A 9,042-nucleotide genomic window follows, 5' to 3' on the forward strand; every position below is an offset into this window, starting at 1 on the left:
TTTTAAATAAAGTTTGATTTGACTTTAAAAAGTATAGTATTTGTTATGGAACGTCACTAGTGTGGTGTCACGCACTAGGTGGAAGTGCTTTTTTATATTCTGTCTTGTTTGTCATGTCGTCGTCGTGTACACAATTACCAATAAACGTATTACTATATATCTGGTGCATCTTTCGATATAAAGAAGACCGCCTTATTAAGGAACGCAAACAACAATATAGTATTCTACTACAGTCCCGTACGACTATTAGTCTTAAAAATAATACGTCCTAACTATAGCGTGATGGTTGCCGATCATACTTTGACTTCACGACCCCATTTATTCAGATTACAAATTTTAATATATAATTACGATGCAAAAAATGCACAGTGACCCTCAATTATTTAAATAAAAACACTTAATGAGTAATAAAACTTATAAATCGATTTTGTGTGCATATTTTGGTTTTGTTTTTCCAGTCATTTAAGATTCTAGAACCGGTTATCTTAAGTAGGTATGTGTTCGGGGAATCACAGGAAATTCACAACAAATTTTAACTTTTTTGTGCTATGGTAATTTTGGATTAACCAATTTTAGCATTTTATCACCCACGTTCACGTGCGTAAAGATAGGTGATAAGAAAGAATTCAGAACAATGGATTTAATCATAACAATTAAGTTAATGTACTCTTAAAACGTGAATAATATTTAAATGAAGGCAACTACTCAGTTTAAGACGGTTATGAAAAATCCGGTTTTCTTACGTGTTCTTACGAATACTGGTTTTAAATTTAACGACAACGTAGTTTTTTTTTATTTCTATTGTCGATTGTAAATAAACCGGTTCTGAAAAAATGGCTACTAATATTTTGTCTCTGGAAAATGCCATCATTGATAGAAGCCCAGATTACATTTTAATAACCTTATGTCATGTTATCAGCATACATGGTGATTACGGTAAAACCCTTTGTAGAGAAAACCTTGGTCAAGAATACTTATATAAAGGAGCTATTGGATAAATCTTACAATATAAATGATTATGTTAATATTGTAAGAGTATTAATAAAACACCTACTACGATTATGACGTCAATATTCATAAAAACAATTCGCTTTTTATAACAAGAATAACTGATGTCAAAAATTTTGATAAATGATGAATGATCTTGATATATTCTTGTTTTTAACCATTACAAAAAATCTTCGGAAAGCTATTATACCACATATAAAATGATTGAGAAAATATATTTTTTGCAAAGTGCATAGTAGGTGGTAGCAAACTGGCCGACAGCTTATTTGGCATTATAATTAGTCAAATACAAATAAAGCAGTAAGTCCTATAGTATTTTTATAAAAAAAACCTCTGTGGCTTATGAATATTTATAGGTGCCTAACTGTAGAATGGATTCTTTATTTACGGTGATATTTAACTCTTTATACTTCATACTGAATGCTTTTTATATAATTGGATCTCTACTTTATTAATATGAATAATTCGAAACACAGTTTATTATTTGTAAGCATTTATTCCTGTTCTTCATGAAGAACCACATCGCAGACTTTTACAATACATTATTTACATTTAATTGTACTACCTACTAGGTATTTATGACCAATACATCACATCACATACTTATAAATTAGCGTCCCCACCCTCCGCCTCGTCCATATCCACCACCGAAACCACCGCCGTAACCACCGCCGAAACCACCGCCGAAACCACCTCCGAAACCACCGCCGAAACCACCGCCACCGCCAAATCCTTTTCCTCCGCCATAACCACCGCCAAATCCTTTTCCTCCGCCATAACCACCGCCAAATCCGCGTCCGCCACCAAATCCACCGCCAAATCCGCGTCCGCCACCATATCCACCGCCAAACCCGCGTCCGCCACCAAATCCACCGCCAAACCCGCGTCCGCCACCATATCCGCGACCGCCCCAACGAGATTCTTCTGGTTCTAATAGTTCTTCTTTCTGTGCTATAGCTGGTGCTAGCACTGTGTCTTTAGGATTTGGTTGTGGCAACGGCGATGCGTATGCCAAGCAGATGCACATCAGCAAACCAAGGGCTAATATCTGAAAACAAAAATAATTTTAACAACAAAATTAGCATTTCTTGGTCTTCTATTCGTAAACATTGTAAATATAAAGTGTTTACGGAACTATTCATATAATAAATTATTCAAGGTCTGTAAAATATTCATAAATTATGAAATCGGATCAGAACTGTTAATAACTTAATCATCAATACAACAACTAACAACTAAATTATGAAGTTAAATATCTTTTCATATATTCAGAAACAATTTGTACTTAAAATACCACGAATATCTGTTAAGTACAATGAACTTAGAACAATTTGCGCATATTAGTCATCCATATTTTTGGTAGACAATCAAGTAATGTTTGTACTTACCGTGTTCATGTTGATAGATTCCGGACTATAATGCATCTAATAGTGTTCAGTGGACTCCTATTTATATAAAATGGCGTACCCGATGACTGAGCAGAATTTAGTGGGTAAATAACCGTTAAGACGTACTCGTATGCTCAATTGCTCATCTTATTCTTATAAAGAGAATCGCGAGGTAATTAGAGGTCTATTAAACGATCATCAAAGGTTTAACTGGAAGTGTTGAAGGTACTTGGTCTACGATGTGTTTGAATGACTTGAAACAACATTGCTATATCGAATATCTATATTATTATCTGGATTTGTACAGGTATTAAAAAAAACGTGTTATCTCCCTTGGTCCTCTTATCTGGTGATCCGGGTGCAGGCACGCATTTCGCTCAATGAATTGGAATTGCTATTCAAAGAGAAAACGTTGCTAATATCTTTGGAATTATGCCAAAGATAGAAAAATAAAGTGGTAGTTTGTTACCACCGCCATGCTTAATAACAACAGTGCTAAGCACTACTGTGTTCTGATTTGAAGGGAGTTATAAGGGAGACAGACATACTTACCTATCCGAAACTTTCCAACTTAGATCTCATAGGTAGCAACACATTTACTTCTTAAGCCAAAAGTGTTCCTTAAACGAAAATGCGTCACTAACTCTTAGAAAGAAGTTGTAAAGTTTTTTCTACATTTCCATTCATAGTACATACCTTTCAAAGAACATAAAGTTTGTAAACGCAACTTGAATAATAATTGCAAACAAGATAAAATAGTGACTTACTAAAAAGTATAACGCATTTAAAGGTAAGTAAGGTAAGAATATGTGAATTGGATATAATTTAATAACAAAATTAGTTTGGAAAAGTTTTTAAAAGAAGCTTTTTAGTAACGTTAAGTTTTACGTCTGAAAACCTTTTCATTTGATACTAACATCAAAGGGCTATATAAAACAATATTGACCGCTGTATTGTATTATGACGTCACAAAGCTAATCATGCAATGTTATTCAAACCAAGCGTGTATGCAAAGTTTTATCGCAACCATTTAGGTGTTAATTGGTTTAAAAATTAGTTACAAGATTTATCTATCACAGAAGTACTCTCAGCCCCAGAAGTAGATGAACAGATCAAGATTTCATAAATACCTATATATGTAGTTAAATTTAATTAAAATGCTAGTGGATTGCCAGAATTAGACGAACATTGTCAAGCGTCAAAATTAGACACACAACGCGTTAACCACAGACCTATATCTAAATAGATCCCGCATGTGTACGATTTAGCATGGTAAAACCTCGAAATAAGGAGGTGGATTCAACTCACTTTGATGAAATGTCATTTAGTCCGAAAGTAACATTTATTGACATCGGATGTCAATTAACATCAATAAATATGCCGAATTGCGCGGTAATAAATTGTACAAATTCCACAAGAAAATATTACAGTGATAAAGAAAATATTTCCTTTTATGGGTAAGTAATTTTTTTCTTAAAATATTTATGATTTATTTTATAATCAATTATTAAAAATTTGTTGTGGTTTTACAAAGACAAATAGTAACCGAATGTGTTTTTCATAATTAATAGTACATTGCCAGTTTTGGTTATAAAGTTACAAAGCTTATGTATTAAAACCCGCAATGAAAAGTAAAACGATCGATATTTGCTCTCGTCGCTCAAAGACAATTGTCATTAGTTATTTCAAATTGAGTAACTGGTGTTGTAAATGCCAGTTTCTTGTTCTCGATTATTTAATCGATTTTGGAAATGGATGAATAATATTTGCTTAATAAATATTTTGTAACTATTTAACTGAATTGTTAAACGTGTAACGTTTAAGTATTTTTTTATTACATTTTTGTTTTAATTACATGTTTATGTTTAGTTATTTTGTTCAAAATACTTACCATTAAATTTACAGGTTTCCAAGTGATGTCAAGGTTAAAGAGAGATGGATTAAAGACCGGGCATAAATATTGGTCCCAATCAAACAAAACTGAATTTGTTCTGCTCATTTGCGATTTCAAAATCGTTTTTTATAGAAGAATCGACACGACTTTTGAATCGATTTTCTATTTGACGGAGAATTCTATATCCATTATCTCTAAAACGTTCTTGACAAGTGCCAGTCGATCGGAAAAAAGTAGCACGCTTGGTTTTCATACAAATAAAGGTACATGTGTCATCTATTTAGATATAGGTCTGTGGCGTCAACAGTGTATGTATAATTTTTTTTAACAAAAAATACAACCGACTTCTATGTCACTACAAAGTAAAAGATAATTGAAATAAATGTTGGTTTAGTGCATATTTGTGAAGTCGGCGCTCAATATATTTAGTTGGATAACGATGTAAACAGCGTGTCTAATATGAGCGCCGACTTCAGAAATATGTACTAAACCAACATTTATTTCAATTATTTTTTACTTTGTAGTGACATAGAAGTCGGTTGTATTTTTTGTTAAAATTTTTTTTTCACCCTTTTTAGTGATGACATACCTACTAACATTTATATTAATACAATATAAAATTGCAAAAACGTGATCATGAATGAAGGTAAGGTCTGAATTTACATTGATTGGAACCGCCCGCTCGCAGGGCGCTGCCGCGCCCTGCTCGCTTAGTTTTATATTATCTTATATGTTCCAATCTAACCTAACTAAATAGTCAATGATGAACTTTCTTTGCAATTCCATTCGAACCTACACCAAATATCTTCAAACACAACTCAATTATTCCCATCGGTTGAGGAGTTACATATTTTGTCTCCGAGCCACATTATCAGACCCTTAAATAGTCAATGATGAACTGGCTTTGCAATTTCATTAGAACCTACACCAAATATCTTTAAACACAACTCAATTATTCCCATCGGTTGAGGAGTTACATAATTTGACTCCGAGCCACATTATCAGACCCTTAAATAGTCAATGATGAACTGGCTTTGAAATTTCATTAGAACCTACACCAAATATCTTCAAACACAACTCAATTATTCCCATCGGTTGAGGAGTTACATATTTTGTCTCCGAGCCACATTATCAGACCCTTAAATAGTCAATGATGAACTGGCTTTGCAATTTCATTAGAACCTACACCAAATATCTTTAAACACAACTCAATTATTCCCATCGGTTGAGGAGTTACATAATTTGACTCCGAGCCACATTATCAGACCCTTAAATAGTCAATGATGAACTGGCTTTGCAATTTCATTAGAACCTACACCAAATATCTTCAAACACAACTCAATTATTCCCATCGGTTAAGGAGTTACATATTTTGTCTCCGAGCCACATTATCAGACCCTTAAATAGTCAATGTTGAACTGGCTTTGCAATTTCATTAGAACCTACACCAAATATCTTCAAACACAACTCAATTATTCCCATCGGTTGAGGAGTTACATATTTTGTCTCCGAGCCACATTATCAGACCCTTAAATAGTCAATGATGAACTGGCTTTGTAATTTCATTAGAACCTACACCAAATATGTTTAAACACAACTCAATTATTCCCATCGGTTGAGGAGTTACATAGTTTGACTCCGAACCACATTATCAGACCCTTAAATAGTCAATGATAAACTGGTTTTGCAATTTCATTAGAACCTACACCAAATATCGTCAAACAAAACTCAATTATACCCATCGGTTGAGGAGTTACATATTTTGTCTCCAGAACCCACTCTGATCCTCATCATATTTAAATGGGACCAACTTGTAGCAATTGTCCACACACGAAATTAAAGGCATTAAAATAGGTTCATAAACGGCGAAGTTATGGCTGTTATATTTACATGGGTGGAGGAGTTCCCCTCATTTTCTCCAGAACCCATCGATGGATTCTAACCATATTTAAATGGGACCAATTTCCAGCTCGTCCCTACACAATAAAAAAAGAATTATTAAAATCGGTCCACTAACGGCGGAGTAATTCGTGTACATACATAAAAAAAAAAGATACCGGCCGAATTGATAACCACCTCCTTTTTGAAGTCGGTTAACAAACATTGCCTTATTTGTTAAATAAAGACTTACTATACGTATTCAATTATTATTTGACTGTGGTGAGCAGGCTTACATTTTTTAAACACAAATAAGTTGTTTTGTTGTTTGAATCATGAAATACGTTATGCTTTGACGACGTTATATTTGTATTAGAATTAAGTGTGATTTTTAAAGTAATGAAGTGTTCATAAGGATGATAGTCCATTGAAATGTTACATTTTTTAGGCCTTAGTGTGCATTTGTCAGAGGACGCAATTTTATTTTTTTAATGTGTAGGGGGGGTCAGTAGAAGCTTAAGTTCAAGTTTGTGGGGTCGGCACCCTTGTCCCCCGGCCGCCATCTTGGAAAAGGGGGTGCAAAGGGTTTTCGCGCTGTATCTCGTAAACTAGTTACCCTACAGAAAATTTAATCAAACATAAAATGTAGCAGATTTAATTTCCTACAATTTTATTTCTATTACTTTTTATCGTCAAGTGACCAACAAAAAAGTTATAAACAAAAATAAATGAAAATTTTGTAACAAATTTCCTTTTGGAGGTTATAACTTTTTTTCAGTTCATTTTACAATAAAATGACATCACAGCAATTTTGTAGAGGGTTTTTCAACGAACAATTTCCTCTATATAATTGTTTCATTTTATTTATTTATCTAGGTTTTACAGCGCTCCAAACTTGAACGGATTCTCGAATGCTCATAGGGATGCAATAAAAACTAAAAATTAGGCTTACTTTTCTATCTATATTTTTTTTATTCATACAATTTATTATGATCTTAACATTCCTATGCTATTATTAAACTATGTTTGACCCTTTTACCCACCACCTATGAGGTAATCCACGGGCAATTTCTAGACAAAATAATGTCAGTCTTTGGAAAATCCGTCTATTTTTTTAATGTTGTAAACTAGGTAATTTTTCTTTATAGTGAAGTTATAGGTATTATAGGTATCAATAACTATACGTTTTTGACAGCTAAGCGTAGCAGTAACTGCAGCATACTTGTTCCTTCTAGAGGAAGACTTTGGCTACCAGAAGTTTGTAATTCAATAATGGGTAATGAGTATCCATTGGAGTGGCTTATAATGTAAGGCTTACATGCCTGTGTCAGTAATAATGTGTAAAAAAATAAAAGTGTAAAAACTAAATGCGAACCGTATGACGTTAACATTTGTAAAAACTGAGTTCAATGTTTTGTAAAAGTTTAAGCATTATTTATCAATTACTTTTGATGATATAATGATACATGATGTTGATATGTTTCCGTTTTTTGCTTGACATCGACAAAAACTTGTATATAAAAGTAATTATGTGTGTATCATGAATGAGGAGTTGATTTAATATTTTATGCAAGCGAGTAAATAGGCGTGGACGTGGGATTACCACGTGTCTTTACAAAATGAACTATCTACTAGTATGAATTAATATATAAAAAATATTACACTTTATTATATAACTCTAAATAGTCTATTACAGGTAGATTTACTACTTTGTTCCTGTAGTCCCGGGACTAGAACAGGGCTACGGTATCCCCTGCCTGTCGTAAATGGCGACTGAAAGGGGGCTTCTAGGGTTGCAGGCGTCAAGGGTGGGAGCTCAAACCGTCCAGCAAGCAACCCCGGGGAAAGGACGGTGGTATGCGGCCGCATACCGTCGTAAACACTAGGTGTGCGGAAGTAGCGTAAACTGATCCCCCCAGGTCAGAGATCGATGGGGCATCGCGCTCGGAGACTCCGATTGTGTTCCATCGGAGATCCCGCAGTTCTCCACCCAGCGCTGAGGACGGCCAGGAGGGGGGTTTTAGTGCGGTTAAAAAACCACATAACCCGACGTCGCTCCCACGTCATCGGCTACCTTTTGAACCCTCGTAAACAAGAAAAGGTAGATTTACTACTTCTATTGTAATATCTATCTATAATATAAACATTTTGAAATCAGGTTGCCGGCCTCCGTCGACTGCCTGAACGCGAGAAAATAAAAAACTATTGAATCTATTTTTAAATTACTTTCAGTAATGGATGAAGTGATTCGTCAGGAAGGTTTTAGTGCTTAATTTATGCTGGTTTTGTATAAATTGGATACAGTATGAGGATCGTTGTTGAATACGTTGGAAAATTATCGGCGTACGCCGCACAAATCAGCAGTGTTACCGACATGAAAATAACAAACGACTACAATAAAGTCCGTGACGGCATATGTCTGTCTTTGTTGTGTTGTTCACGCTACCTTGTTTTAATAGATATCAAATGTTAAAATAAATTATTTCACATATTCAGTACATTAAATTTGCTATTCATAACATAAACAACATTGTGCATCAATAAATGGAGGCATTGTAGATAAATGCTATGCAACTATGTATTTAGTTGATGATAAATTTCTTCTTGGTTGTCAAACTATAAAATTTCTGTAATTAAAGCTTTATATATATATATATATTATTGTGATTAATAAAAACACAATTTTTGTAAAATTTTATTATAACTTTATAAACTTTATCACATCACAGATTACGCTGATAAATCATCCTTTACATTCAGTTGTTGTTAGGGATTAATTTCACTATTTAGCTACTATTTGCCATATCCGAGCCCGCCACTGCCATATCCGCGCCCGCCACCATATCCGCGCCCGCCACCATATCCGCGCCCGCC

Source organism: Epargyreus clarus, unplaced genomic scaffold, assembly GCF_041222505.1.
Source record: "Epargyreus clarus isolate Ecla_fem2 unplaced genomic scaffold, WU_Ecla_fem_2.2 ptg000024l, whole genome shotgun sequence".
Taxonomy (NCBI): domain Eukaryota; kingdom Metazoa; phylum Arthropoda; class Insecta; order Lepidoptera; family Hesperiidae; genus Epargyreus; species Epargyreus clarus.